The 16,345-nt window shown below is 39.2% G+C and overlaps 1 pseudogene; it reads right to left on the reverse strand.

Annotated features, from left to right (window-relative positions):
• Nucleotides 1-234: 234 nt before the first annotated feature.
• LOC143850166 (desmethyl-deoxy-podophyllotoxin synthase pseudogene) lies at nt 235-3,953 on the reverse strand (annotated as a pseudogene).
• Nucleotides 3,954-16,345: the final 12,392 nt, after the last annotated feature.

Consider the following 16,345-nt stretch of genomic DNA (forward strand, 5'->3'; position numbering starts at 1 on the left):
AATGAGGAGCAGAAGGCATTTTGCACCTATTCTCTTGCATGTGAGAGCAGCCACCTCAGATGAATTAAATGAATAAGACTAAATCTATGGGTGGCTGCGCGAAATGCCTTCTGTGATGGACCCTAGCAAATCCCTATTGTAAATATATAATTAGGATTTTTCGTATGCATCAATTTGTGTCCACTTGCTTTGTTTTTCTAGCATATGACCCAAAAAATTTGCGAACAAACTCTTATCATATGAAACTTGCATAGTCCATACTTCTATAGTCAATATAGAAAATAGACATAAGAATCATTTAATGTCCTTAGCACAGGAATTCAACCTACTTATTCTGTATTTTTTTCGTAATATAACATGCTAGCTAATCAAATAAACTACTCATGAATCACAAATTATGGGAAGATGAGGGGTTGCAATTAAGTTTAGGCTAGACTTTCTAGTCAGAGTAAGGCTAAAGGCCTCCCTCGTGTCCAAATCCTCGCCTTTCATCCCATGAGGAAGTTTCCAATCAAAGTAGTAAAGAAGGTTGGCAAGGGCTAATTCAGTGGTAGCTAGTCCAAAGAACATACCAGGCAACCTCTCTTTCTTGCCTCAAATGGGATAAATTCAAAGTGCTGACCCTTGAAATCAATAGAATTATGAGAAAATCTCTCTGGGTTAAACTCTTCATGGTTCTCCCAATGTCTTGGATCTCTTGCTGTTGCCCATGAACTTAAAAGAACCCTCGTCTTCTTAGGTATCTCAAATCCATTGATTTCACATCTCTCAATTGATTCTCTAGGAAGTAGCAATGGAAAAGGAGGCCACAATCTCATTGTCTCCTTGATAACTAGTTTTAAGTAGCCCAGTTCATCAATTTCAGTCTCTGTGATCTTCTCCTTTCCTTTGAGAACCTTTCTTACCTCTGCTTGTGCTTTCTCCATTACACTAGAGTTTCTCATCAGCTCTACATAGCCCATTCCATGACAGTTGATGAGGTCTCAGTCCCTGCCCCGAACATGTCCTGTAAAGCGAATAAAAAGTTAAAATACACCCAATTAAAACAAGGGAAACCCACTAGAAAGTCCCTAGATTAAAAGATATCTACAAGAATCCCCTCAAATTATTCACAATTACCAATGATACAGTTTTGTGCTAAAATAGCTTTTTATTTTTTATTTTACCCATTATACCCTTCTTTATATTACCCTTAGAAATCACTAAAATCTCTCCATCACTAATCAACATTAAATCCTTTGAAAATCTCTCTCTCTCTCTCTCTCATAATTAAAGACAAGATGGTATAAGCTCGAACAGACATTATTATTCAAAAGTATTGTACGGACCACACCGTAGGATGATCCAAACCGTCCATTTGATGGGCACACCATAGTATGATCCAACCATCTATTTGATGGGCACACCGTTTTATGATCGAAACCATCCATTTGATGCGCCACAACGTTAATAGATTGTGGCCCAAAAATCACTTCCATAGGATGATCCCAACCGTCAGATTTATAGCAGTTTCCTCAATATGCAGTTCCTCTATAGATAAGAGGGTTGTGATTGTCTTATGGAAATGATTTTTGGGCTACATCCTATTTACATTGTGGCCCATCAAATGGATGGTTGGATCATACAGCGGTGTGCCCATCAAATGGATGGTTGGATCATACTACGGTGTGCCCAACAAATGGATGGTTAGCATCATCCCACATGTGGCCCATACAATACTTTTTGAAAAATAATGGACTACACCAGCTTACACCATATAAAATCTTACAAAAGAGATGTTGCCTTCGTATGAGAGAGATTTTTAGGCTTGCCTTTATTGGTGAAGTGAGAGATTTTAGGGATTTCTATGTTATCTAGAACTAAGGGGTAAAATGTATAAACCAAAATTAAAAGCCATTGATGACTATTGGTAATTAAGAAAATTTTGAGGGGATTCTTATAGACAAGTTTTTATCTAGGGGGTTTCCAGTAGTTTTCCCTTAAAGCAATCAACAATTGCTTCTTCTTTTTTTATGGTTTTTTTTAACCAATTCTTTATTAATAGGGGTGTCAACATACCTGTATAATATATCCAAACAATTATGATTCTATGTGTAAGATCCTCAGACCTTGCTGATTTGATTTAATGGTGAAAGCTTGACGGAAAGTGTCTTATAAGGTAGAAATGCCTTGTGTATGATAGCCTGTTAGTAGGATGTCATCTACATAGATGAGAAAAATATGAAAGAATAATATCGAAATTATCGAGGGGTTGACCGATTGCAACAAAATTGTCGTAGTTTGTCTTAAGAGATTGCAACTAAAATTTTAGTTGCTGGACTAAGGCTGTGTTTTGGATGCAGAAGTTCATTCAATAGAGGTACACACAGCTTGGGAAGTGTTGAGGCCAATTACTTGGGCAATAACAGATTCTTTCAGGGACAGAATGATTTATTTTAAGAGTAGCTGATCTTGATCATTCGAAAGAATGAATGTTGGATTGTTGTGAGCAGTTGTGAAGATGAAAGATGAAGAACTGGTTTAATGGAGATGTTAGTACTTTGATACCGTAGAATGGACCAAGTATTTTGACCAACTCCCCTTGATTTAGAGATGTCCAAATCTTTTTTTCCTTTAGAGAGTTTTTGTATACACGTAAATATTTACCAGATTAGTAAGAGAGGATTGAACATGATCATAAGTGATTGTTTAGTTGCCAAACCCTTGAGTAGTTGCTGTTGTCGGTAACATGAGAGATTGGATAGTTTCCAAACATCTTGGCGAGTGACTGATGTGATGTGGTAACTTGCTAAGATTGGAGATCTGGCTGTAGTTGGAGATGATCTTTTCTGATAAAAAACCAAGAATTGTTTTGACCTATGACCTCCTATTCGGCCTAAAATGTTCCTAACCTCTAGAATTTGTTTCTTCTATACAATAAAATATTGTAAGAAAATCTAGTTATAAGGGTAAAATCTCTATACATTAGTAGGAAAATGTGCTCTAGTTTTATAGAGTCAATAATGACATTTTTTTTAAAAAAAAAATTGACAAGTCTATTCATAATATCAAAATTTACAAGTGATTGGGGACAAGTAGTCCCACCCCTTTACATAATAATAAAGGATGCCAAAAAGGGTACTCCAATGGCTAGAAAAAGAAAAAAGAAAACACCATCAGTATACTCTTGAAACACTCCCGATTGTAGCCTCAAAATACCCCTCCAACAGAGATATCGGGGTTGAAGTCATTCCTAGATTCAGAGTCGCTAAAGTCAGAACCTCACAGAACTATCAACTCCAACACACCTAACATTTGAAATTTTCAGACCATTTGATATCACCATAGGTCCATCGCGGGATCAAGAGTGATCACGAGCAGCGAAGAACCAAGATTGCTCTGGAACATCTCGGATAGCAATACTACTCATCCCTATCAACCTAATACTTGAACCCCTATACCCAGAAAGACAGGTAAATTACCAAAACACCCAAAAAAATCCATTACCCTCATTTACCTCCCAGAGAAAATTCATCACCAAGCCTATAATAGCAGCTAGCAAACAATTAAAACAAAGCCCTATGCACTTCTATTAACACCGCTACCCGCCTAAAAACCATAGAACGACCCAAACTTCCTTATCAATCCATAAGAGCCTTAAGCTCTCTACTACCATGCCCCGGAGTTTCCCCCCCTTTTTCTATCTCATCCCTCTTCTCAATTTCCAAGAACATTTTCTTGGTTTTCAACACATTTTCATAGAAACCAATCCCCATAGCACTTCACACCTTTGAGATCTCCTCAAATTCCTCTGAGATAGCCTTTTCCTCTCCCCCCGAGCTCACCTCTTCCTCCTCCTCAGAGTCTTGCTCATCCCTAAATAAGTACGACTTGACTTTGCCACTGAGGTCTGCATCCAAGGAATCTCGGGGAAGGGCGAACCCACTATAGTGGCTCTCACTAGTCTCTTCCATCTAGAGCTCATCCCTTTGAGAATCTTCGTCTAATGCTTTTCGTTCCTCCTCCATAGCTTTCTTGAGATGTGGTAATTCATAGACCGGTACACAACAGTCTTCTATCGATTTCTTTCCAATGAGATCTTCAATCTCTTTCTCCTTTCCTTTGGCCTCCTCCTGGAGTTTCTTCCATTGAAGTTTCAGATATTCAAGGGCCACTTGCCCCTTCGAAGCCGACTCCTAGCACTTCCTCTTCCTATTATGACCCACTATATTGAAAGCTCGCTTTTCCCCTATACCCGGGCCCTCCTCCCAGACAGCTTTCCCTTTTCTTTTGAGATCCAGGGGCTCCCCTTCTTCTGAAAAGGAGGAATCCCCATACGAGTCGTAACTTTCTAGCATTGCAAGAAGCTTGGAGACTAGTTTCTTCTTTTTTTTCTTTTCGCGAGTATCCAGATCTCTTCCTACACCCCGCTTCTTATAAAAAGAAGAACTGACCCTACTGACCATTGGCAGCGAGGGGATGGAATTAATATCCACAACCTCATAAGCATCGTGCATGCTAGAAACATTTTTCCCACGAAATCTTTTCGTATTTTGCCTTGGAAACTGTTTTCTATCCAGATGACGCTTAACAAAAGATCTCTGATTCTTTTTCCAAAGCGTCTTATTATATTTCACATTTACAGGATGGAAGTTTCTAAAGGCCTTTACAGTCTTCGGGACAGGTGCTGAATTGCCATCATTCTTTTTATACTTTTTAAAGTCCCCTGTACCTTGGGTGTCCGCTCCTGGGATGCCACATGTGTGCACATTTAATTCCTTTTGATTTTCAAAATCAGCTAGCCGGCCTACCTCTTTGCCAGCTTTTGGAGGTGGGCATTCCATCCAATGATGTTTCAGCCCTAATAGACCCCAATTCAAATTTGAATTCAGAGTTTTTCAGCGGTTCGTTCGTCTAAGCTAGAGCTGATTTTCCTTTGCTTGTCTCGCCAGAGACTACCTTATCCTCCGATATCAATATGCTGGAATTGGTCTTATCCCCTTCCTCAGGGTTGGACATAACTTCCAGAAGGGGCTTACCATTGATGTTCATTCCCCCATTAATATACTCTTCTTCCAACATGATCATGACACCTATTAGGTAACTTCTATTCTCAATCTTCAAACTAATAAATGCACATAAATGTTTCCAATACGAGGTGAGAACTTAAGTTGAAGCAAAAGCCATACAGTGATCATTGATTCGCTGACAATTTAACTTGAAGGACTTGGCCAAAAAACCTACCTAACGCTTCTACATTTAAGGAAGTCAAAACATGAACTGAAATACCATCGAATTTATCCAGATAGTCTTGGCACCTGAATGAAATGCCGGATTCCATGTATGTAAAGAAGCGATGTGGTTTCCCAAAAACTCTCCTCCTCGTCGAAGAATCTACCTTGCTTTGTTCTCAGATTCAAACCTGAATAGAACCTCCAAAGGACCGATTGCAAGAGGTATTGGGAGTTGAGGGATATTCCATGATTTTTTGGCCCATTCCCAGGTCTCCTCAAACTTCCAGTTAGAGCCTTTGATACAGCCTACTAGGCACCTTCTGAGAGCCATTTTTCGATCCTCAATCTCTCTGCCAGAGACTTATTTCGGTAAAGAGGCCACTGATTCCAGATTTAAGGACAAACTCCTCCATACCACTAGTAAGGGGATTTTGAGGGTTCTCTTTGCCATCTCGTCCTTTTTCCAATAAACACTTTCTGCAACAACTATGTCTTCCAAAAATTGTAGTAGTCGCAGTCCTTGCATTTCCAGCCACCTACAAGAGGCTTCCCTGAAGTAATATTTATTCTTGCTCCCGCGCCCAATCGACCAGGTAGTCGCCTTTCTCCCGGAAAGGTTCCCCGGTCACTTATTGTCCTCTCCTCATTTCCGGACCCATAAGCCTGTACTAGAGCACTCCTTGGTGAGGAACGAGGAGAGGAATTTATACTCTTCTCATTTCCAAGTATGATTAGGTTTTTCCTACAGCAATTTCTCTGAATCTCCAAGGATTAGGTTTTTCCTACAGCAATTTCTCTGAATCTCCAAGGCTTGAAGAGCATAAAAAACAGAGTAACTGGCTTCTATAAGATCCAGGTAAACATCCTTCAAACTCTCAATCCTGTAGCCATAGTTACAGAGTCCCCATCCAATGTCACTCCACAGACAAATCACCCAGGGGATATCTCCAGTCGGTGATTGAAAAAATCTCGGATCGTCATCTCTTTTGTAGTCCAATCAATTCTTGTCCATAAACTCACTTCAATTTAATAACCACAGCCCACTTCACGCCAATCTAAGTTAAGAGACCAGATTCGTCGGGGCAAGAGGGGAGCCTAACGCCTTCCCCGATTGTAATCATAACCCTTACTCAGATATCTGTAAGGACAGTGCCTTAAGCAAACAGAGCAAAATATAAGGTTCTACGTATAAGCCGGTTTGATTGAAACCAAACCCATATTGATTGAGTATGTCAAGCTGTTTGCATATGATATGAACAGGTTAATGCGCTGAATGCAAGCAAGACATCATGGACATCACAAGTGACTTTTGGGATCTCAACGATCATAGACTAAAAGGTCAATCGAAGACAACGAAAAGATTGAACGAGGAGATCGAAGACTCAAGTAGCCCAGAAGAGAAGCTGATCTCATGAAACTTAGTATTGTATGTCTCTCTTGGTTGATTAGGTATATGGCACATTAGGGAGTCCTAAAATAAACTTAAACATCTCTCGGAATCACACTCCCCATAGTAAGTTCAAGTCCATAGTAATTTTCCTGAAGAAATATAAGTTCAAATATGCAGAGGAATTACAGACGTCCTTGGCAGACGTCCGTCTGTACCTTTGAAAAATAACCGAGGAAAATACGAACGTCCGGAAAACTAGCGGACGTCCGTCTGAACCTTTTTTATTTCAAACAAAATAACCAAGAAAAACGCGGTCGTCCGGGAATTTGGCGGACGTCCGTCTGCACCCTGAAAGGGTGGATAAAAATAACCTAGAAAACGGCTGTCGTCCGGGATATTGCGGACGTCCGTAGACGGTCTTTGGCGCGCGTCTTAATTTCAAACGGCTATAATTGGCGGACGTCCAGCACTTCGTCCGCGAATCGTTTGAAAGCCAGAAATTAGGGTTTTCTTTGTGACTTGCTATTTAAACAACTTCTTGAGAAACCCTAAACATAACTCTTGCATTCAGAAACCCTAGCTACCATCTTCCAAGCTTGAAAAACTCTCACCTACTCCAATCTTGATATTGAATGTGAGATTCCTCCTCAACGATTTCTCTAGTGTGCCATTACATTAAATCTTCCAAGAGAGATCTTTTTAGGGTTGTTTTCATTTAGTGAAAAGCATGAGCAATCATTAAGCTTCTACATTTGTATATGCCTATTCAAGAGGCTTGAGAGCTTTTATTCTTTCATCTACCAATGTAAGAGAAGGGTTGTAACCCATGGTGAGTTTAAAGACTCGGAGTTTAAAGACTCGGTGAATTTAAAGACTCGTATTTGTAAGGAGCCTCGAAGCCAGGTATTGTGTGGTCTTCGGATAGTGGACAACCTTGAGTACGACCTCAAGAAGAGTGGAGTAGGTCTCTTTTGTGGACCGAACCACTATAAATCTCGGTGTTCTTGTGGTGTGCATTCTACTCTCTCTCTCTCTCTCTCTCTCTCTCTCTCTCTCTCTCTCTCTCTCTCTCTCGTTATCTCTTAGCAACCACATTGGTAACATTCTAACCTTCTTGCATTACAAATGTTTTTCTAGATAAGAGATTTGTGAATCTTAAAGAGAAGAACTTTAAAACAAGGGTTTTCTAAACTACAATTTTTTATAAACCTAATTCTCCCCCCCTCTAAACTACAATTTTTTATAAACCTAATTCTCCCCCCCCCCCCCCCCCCCCCCCCCCCTTCTTAGGTTGCCTAGCTCATTTCCACTAGGCCTAGAGCAAAAGAACCCCTTTGTTGGCATATCTATGGTGGAGGGCCACCAAATGAACACTTGGGAATACTTAGGCCCTTTTCATTTACGACTATGACAACCGATTGTGAGTGCAAAACAAAACCAATTATTGAACACTTAGGCTTTGGTTTTGGACTCACAATCAGTTGTTATAATCTTTGGATTTTGGGAACCAATTGTGAGTCCAAAACTGATCATTGGTCTCAAAATTAAACATAAATTGAGTTCAATAATCAGTTTTGGACTTACAATTGATTCTCAATCCAAAACAAACATATATAGCCTAAGAAAAGTAACCCCCATCTACAGCTTTGACCATACATACGACAATTGAAAAAAAAAAAAAAAAAGGCATGTACATCAAGTAATTTGCCTTGAAAAACAACTTACATACCATGATAACAGCTTTTATGTTGTCCATTTCTAGAGGAAATCCTAGCTCTCCATGCTCTTGAAGTCTAAGAAGAACATCTACCAAATCCTCCACTGCATGATCCTCCTGCTTAGTCTTTCTCATCTTACTGTCTTTGTGTTCTTTGATGATATCATTTACGACCCCATCGAACTTCCGATGAAGCCTCTCTAATCTATACTTTGTTCCCGTAATCACACTGATAAATTTCAAAGATGGGAAAAAATCGGCAACATTGAAACCCCCTGCAAATTCCAGTGCTTCCATAAGCGCCGATATGAATCTTTCATGGTCTCCACCCTTGTTTCCAAAGGAAGCCCTCGAAGCTATTTTTTTCGCTCAAGGAGAGATGCATCTTCGAGAGGTTAACTGTGGATTCATTTGCGGAAGAAATTGACTGAATGAGATTTGATACCTGTTGGAACAATTTACTATGATGAATGATCAAACTGTGCAGATGCAAATGATCATAGTAGAAAGGACGGGGAGAAAATACAATGAAGTATAGAAATAGGAATTAGGCAAGGCAAACCTATTAGGGCCTGTTTGGATACCCACAAGATTTGGATTTGGGTTTCTCACTTTTGGCAGCCCTTTTTGCATTAAGATTTGGAGTTGGATCAAATCCTTAGCGTGAAACAACCAATTACACCAAAAGCTTAAGGCCCTGTTCGTTTCATATTGAGAAAACCCATTGTAAGCCGAAAACCTATTATTAGACTCAAAATTACATTTAAATTTGGGCAGTGATATTCACACACACCCCCCCCCCCCCCCCCTCTGATGGCTATTTCCCTCCCTTTAACAGTTTTCGTTAACTTATAAGAAGGGGTGGAGAAGCAACCGTCAACATAAAAGTTAACGATTTCTGTTAAGGGGAGGGGGGGGGGGGGGGGGGGGGGGGGGCGAGAAGGGGGGGGGGAGGGGGGGGGGAATATCCATCAACGGGGGGAGGGGATGTCACTGCCCTTATATTTGAGTCTAATAAAAAGAAAGTTTAGGGCTGACAATCTGTTGTCATAATCTAAAAGGAACAGGGAATAAGCTGTTGGAGAAGGCATTATTTAATCTCTGACACTTTTTTAAACAAATCCCCCCCCCCCCCCCCCCCCCCCCCACACACACACACACACTTGTGCCCCCTTTTTACGCTTGGCCTACATGTGGCACATTTGACCCCTCTTTTGGGTTGGCCATCACATGTGGACTTTTAACATCATGGAGTTTTGTGCCCAGGGCAATTGTTCTGATACCATGTGAAAGAACCAATTATTCCAAAAGCTTAACATGTTGGAGAAGGCACTGTTTAATCTTTTATACTTTTAACACATATATTTCCAAATCAGGTACAACAGTGGAAAATATCTGATTTCGAAATATGGTGTACAAAACAGTACTTGGAAATCCATCTATGTGACAATTTCCTTCACCCTATCTGCTTCTCGACCACTCCACTCCTTTTGGTTTATTTTTCCCTTTTTCTATTCCTTTTTTTTTTTGTTTCCTCCATGAATGAGACCTTTTTATTCTAGTAGATCCATGTGATTTTTCGCATGCATCAACTTGTCTCCACTTGCTTTGATTTTTTAGTATGTGACCAAAAAATTGCGGACAACCTCTTTATCATATGAAACTTGCATTGTTGATACTTCTATAGTGAATGTGGAAAATGAACGTAAGAATCATTTAGGGTGGGTTCTTTAACCTTTCTTTGGAATGATTTCTATAAATTTTCATTCAAGTGAATGGAAAAACAAAAGAATTGTATTACCACGAATGAAGATATTCTTAGGATTCAAACTAATTCCAAGGTATCTTTATTTGGAGTGACTTTTTTTCGCTTCCAAAAATAAGAAACGATTCCTCGGGGTCTTGCGCCCACTGCTCACTTTCTCCAACAAAAAAATGAACCACTATATTCCCTCTCCTTTCCCATCTCCTCCCAGTTTCTCTTCCAAAATCCCCCAAACTCCTCCAGATCTCTCGCGAGGTTAAGCTACGGCTGAGAAATGGAGAGGTCCAGATCTCTCGCGAGGTTAAGCTACGGCTAAGAAATGGAGAGGAAACCATCTTCTCTGATGGATCTCATGCATGATGATACTTACAATGAAACGCTAATGGAAGGAGAGAGGAAAAGGTGTTGGAGAAAGCGAAGTGAGCCAATTGCGGAAGGAATGTAGACATTGAAGCCCTTGTTCGGCAGGGATATTGGCCTTTGGTCTCAAAGGGTAAATCCATAACAATGTATTTTCCAACTAATTAACAATTAACTTTAAATAATCACAGCATAGATCAAATCGAATGACCATGCACAAACAGATATATTTCCATACTGTAATGTAGGCCATAATACCCAAAAGAGGCTCAGTTTTCTTTCTGAAGAGGGAGACGACTAAGCAACGCCTAGATGATCGATGGCCATCGTCTTTAGATTAACGGCAGTAAAATTGGCCATAGCCTTTCGGAGTTTGTTTGATCTAGTCTATTTGAATCAAATTTTTTTCGATGATAGAAAGAACATGATCCTGTTCCCAAAAATTAGAAAAAAAATCTCTAAAATTAATTAAAGAATGCAATTCTAGTTCTTGAATAAGAATTGATTCTGACTCTAAAAATGAAAATCATGAAATTGGTTAAAGAACGCACCCTTAATGTCCTTAACACATGAATCCAGAGTACTTTTTCTGTTTTTTAGTCATAATATTACTGCTATCTTTGTATTATCTTTGTTCCTTCAGGACCACCTCGGTTCTGTTTTTACATATATATATATATATATATATATATATATATTCTGTTGCCCTTTTCAAAAAAATATTACATGCTTTAATATCAATTAAACTACTCGTGAATCACAAATAATTGGAAAATGAGGGGTTACAATTAAGTTTAGGCTAGACTTTCTTGTGAGAATAAGGCTAAAGGCCTCTGTCATGTCCAAATCCTCACCTTTCATCCCATTAGGAAGTTTCCAATCAAAGTAATAGAGGAGGTTGGCAAGGGCTAACTCAGTGCTAGCTAGCCCAAACAACATATCAGGGCAACCCCTCTTTCCTGCCCCAAATGGGATAAATTCAAAGTGTTGACCCTTGAAATCAATAGAATTATTGAAAAACCTCTCTGGGTAAAACTCTTCAGGTTCTCCCAATGTCTTGGATCTCTTCCTATCGCCCATGCATTCACAAGAACCCTCGTCTTCTTGGGTATCACATATCCATTGATGTCACATCTCTCAATTGATTCTCTAGGAACTTGCAATGGAAGAGGAGGCCGCATTCTCATTGTCTCCTTGATAACTAGTTTTAAGTAGCTCAGTTCATCAATTTCACTCTCTGTTATCTTCTCCTTTCCGTTGAGAACCTTTCTTACCTCTGCCTGTGCTTTCTCCATTACACTAGGGTTTCTCATTAGCTCTACCATAGCCCATTCCATGACAGTTGATGAGGTCTCAATCCCTCCGCGAACATGTCCTGTAAAGCGAATAAATAGTTAGAATACACCGATTTAAAACAAACAACCCAATGCCTTTGAAAAAAAATTATGCCTTTTAAAAAAATTATCCTTTTTTAACCAATGCTTTATTAATAGAGGTGTCAACAGACCTGTATAATCAAAACAATTATGATTCTATATGTAAGATCTTTAAAAAGTGCTACTTTGATTTAATGGCGAAAGCTTGGCGAAAAGCGTCTAGTAAAGTAGAAATGACTTGTGTATAATTGCTCGTTAGTAGGATGTCATTCGACATCCGCATAGATGAGAACAAAAATATGAAGACTATCTTTACTGACTTACTGTATATGAATAGAGAGGTGTGGAGCCCTCGAAATGAAAATATTCAAGATAAATGATGAATCTCCTGAACCATGCCCTTAGAGCCTGTTATAGGCCATACAAGGTTTACTTATCGCGGCAAACAATTGAACAAATAATGCATGTCAGGAGTTGACAAATCTAGAACACCTAGTCATATAGACCTCTTTACCAAATAGGTCGTGTAGGTAGGAATGTTTGAAGTCAAATTGATGATCTGATCAGCTGTTTGAGAGGGAAATGGAAAGCACTAGTTGAATGGTCATGAGTGAGAACATGTGATGAAAGTTCTGTTGTTGGATCCGAGACCAAGTTTAGAAGGGAGTGGTGGGGAAGTGTGCCTAGCAAGTGGTGAAGGCTACCTATGATGGGGAGATTCCGTGGCCCTGGAGGCAATTTTGGAAATGGGTTTTGGGTTTTAGATCTGTTTCCTACCTTCATCAACATGAAGAAGAAGAGGAAGGTGAAGAGAAGAGGAAAGGAGAGGAAATGGAATTCCATGGATGGAAGCAAAGAAACACGGGTGTGTGGTTGTAAGAACTTCGACAATTCTTGTCACGCCCCGAACCCAGAATCCGGGGTCCGGCGCACGTGACAGCCGCCGCACACTGGTAGGGTCACCCCCACAAGCATGCAAGGCTTCTTCACAACCAACTATTCTCAATATTTAGAGCGACTAATAAAAGCGGAAAGTTTAGTCTCAATTAAAGCTTACACGAAATACATATATAGGTCCAAAAGTCTAAATCCAAACAATTCTTATTAGACGACAACCACCTTAATAAAGTAACCAAAGTCTCTAACTCGAATAATGAAATAAAGCAAGATATTTCCTAAGCTCCAATCCAAGTGCTAGTCTATTGTCGCTCCTCTGTAACTGAAAATTGTTAAACCACATAATGAGCTAACAGCCCAGCCGGTTTTCCAAATCCAAGCCAGCTAATAGGAAAACAAAAACAATGCTGGTGCGGAAAAGAAGTAACATGCCATAAAATTTAGCCAATGCAGAAATTGATAAGAATCAAGAAAATCATTTCTACATAAGCTATATAAGAAAAATACATGTGTTTACAAAAAAACAGTTCCAACCACTCGGTTATGCAATTTTCCACTTTGAAATCAATGACAAAGAATATATATTTTCAAACACTTGGTTTTGCATTTTTCCACTGGGAAATCAAATACTTAACAGTCTTCTCTGTGGCCAATTTCCAACCTTATTGGCAAGTAGCGTAACCCAAGGCGAACACTCGTTCGCAGGACTCACAGGTCCAAAAGCGCGCAATGTAATATTATCAATAGCCAGAGGACTCCCTACTGTCCGCCCGAGATCAACCTTACGGGTAGATAAAATTTGACCGATCTACGTGATCACGTCCAGTGTACTCACCCACTGGTAGGTTGGGCACTAGATCCCCACCAGAGATCAACCTTACTGGCGAAATCCATTCCATACCAAGACTGTATACAATTATAGATAGAAGCAATTTAATGTTTGCAATACCGTGCCACAAATTTTGTAAACGCTTCAAGCCATAGGGGACTCCCCCCATTCCAATCTATGAAAACCATATCGTAAACAAAGTGCTTTTCAAATTGTTGCTTCATGAATTCTAGTTTTCAAAATCATGTTCTTCATAAAGCTTTTTATGTATAGGAATGAAAACATTTCAAGACTAAAGGATATCATGCATAATGACATTCAACTATTTAGAATGACATACTAAAAAACGGTCAGTGAGAATCTTCTCCAAAACAAGTTCCAAGTGAGAGTAGATATGCAAAAATTGTAATAGAAAGCTTTCAACTTAGCTAAATGTAAATATTTGATAATACACTGACATAGGGTAGGATCACCTACCTTAAGCGCTACTCCAAGAATTTCCTTTAGCGAAGCACCCAGTTTGAAACTTGCGGCTGCTAAATTAGTAGAGATTCACCAACGGATGGAGTTTATGGGCGAGATCCAATGCTTATAAAACTAACAAGAAATGCAACTTTTATAAGTTGTTTGCATATTTCTTGCTTTTTGATGAAACCCAACGCGGTTCGATCCAATGGAGAGAAAGAGATGAAGAAAAGATGACTAATTTCCTCAACCCCAAAATCAATGGTTATCAACAACCCAAAAAAAACTTCAAAATGATGATGCAATAGTTGCTGTTATGTAGTATCAAAGAAGGAGAGAACAATCCCAACGTGAGGCAATTTTTAGATCGAGAGCTTGAGAGTTGAGACGTGAGGGAAATCAAAACAACGTGAGATGAGGGATGAAAATCTATAGAATCACACCCAAGAAAGAGGTGTGCTAAAATCGGATGTGAGAGCAAAACTTTTCATGATGTCCTCCTTTTTTGAACGCTTGTTTCTCCTCCCATTATCACAATAAGAATATTCTATGATGAGAAAGAGAGAGAGAGCTCCAAAAATATCTTGTGATGAAGGAAATTTGGACGTCCCTTCCTTTCCCCCTTTATTTTTTTTTGAAATGATTGCTACCTTATTCTCTGTTAACTGAAAATCCCTAGGAGGAAACCTACCAAGATTGAATCTTGAAAAGATAGAGATTCCTAAAAAAATCCTACCCACTAATGGAAGATTCTATTCAAAGCCAAATTTAACTTTAGTGAAGGTGTTATATACGGTCAACCTTATTGTGCTTTCCAAAATGAGCAGCCTTTTAAAAGGTGTTTAAATGGACTTTACTCCATTGATGATAATAGCACCCTTTACCATTTTCAATAAAATAAATCTTAAGTTCATTTGGTATTAACACCCATTTCAAAGAAAATTCACAAGCTTTATTTTGGTAACGACACCCATTAGAAAACAAATAGCCATAATTTAAATTTGATAAGGACAACTATCAAAAAAATTTAGGGATAAATACATTTACCTCCCCTCTAGTTTTTGACACATCCACTTCTACCCCTGTGGTTTAAAAAGTGACAAAGACCTCCCCTCTAGTTTCGTTTGGTTATAAGTATACCCCTTCCGTCAATTGGCCGTTACGTTAACCCGACAGAACCGTAGAAAGTAACCAGGGTTAATATTTTATGGACCAAAATACCCCCGTATCTGTGTTCTCTTTGTATAAGGCATTTACATACCGTTTTTTTAAAAAATATCTGAAACAGAGCTTCGTTGTGGAAGAGGGAACTTCGAAGGGTTAGGGTTCTTGGCTGGACACACCTGGGTTCTTGGCTGGACACACCTTCCACGTAGTTACAGGTATGTTTTCTGATTTTATACTACATCTATGTATTTCATCATTTCCCATTGTACAAACGAAGCAATATACTGTTAATCACGTATGTGGTGAAATTTGTTACTATTTGTTGTTCTGTAAACCTAATGTTTAAAAAATCCTAATGTTTGTTGTTTACTTGGCTGTGATTTTTGGGGGTTTTCTTGTGTTTGATTTGTGGGGGTTTTTTTGTATTTGAGTTCTGTGGTTTTCTTGTATTTGATTTGTGGCTGTGATTTATTTGTCAGAAACCCTTGTAAGTTAGGGTTTGGAATGAGTTTTATTAATAGAAACCCTACCAGTTAATGTTGGTTAATTTACAAGTAAGAAACCCTTATAAGTGCATTATAAGGGTTTGCCTAATTTGGAAAAAATAACAGTTGGGTAATTTTTTGGCCTAGGTAGATGGCATCAGCTGGTTCCTCTTCGAGTGGTAAACATTCACAAGGTTTTGCCTTCACACCATGCCACTGTGGACAACGAGCGCCACTAAGGACATCATGGACTAGCACTAACTTCGGGCGAAGGTTTTTGGGGTGTTCTGGGTATGAGGTGAGCAATCTTTTGTGAGTAGTCATACTTTGGATATGAATTATGGGGTAACTCTAAATCAGCTTCTATGATTTCAGATGGATGCTTCTTGTGGTTTTTTTGAATGGTGGATCCACCGATATGTGTTCGAGGAAGTGCTATCGTACCGAAGGTTATGCAGAAGTTCTCAAAGGTGCTGGCGGAGCTTGAAAGGTTGGACGCTGAAGTCGACAAGTATCGTCGCAGGGAAAAGATTTTGCGGACCTTACTTGCCATGTCATGGGGTGCTGCTCTTCTATGTGCTGTTTTCTTAGTGTCTGTATTGAAATGATGTTTTGAAAGACTATCTATGTAGGAAATGTGTTGAAGAAATGAAAGTAGATTTCAATCTATTTCTTATCATG

Source organism: Tasmannia lanceolata, unplaced genomic scaffold (assembly GCF_043159265.1).
Source record: "Tasmannia lanceolata isolate RefF3 unplaced genomic scaffold, GAP_Taslan_0.1 ptg000018l, whole genome shotgun sequence".
Classification (NCBI taxonomy): Eukaryota; Viridiplantae; Streptophyta; class Magnoliopsida; order Canellales; family Winteraceae; genus Tasmannia; species Tasmannia lanceolata.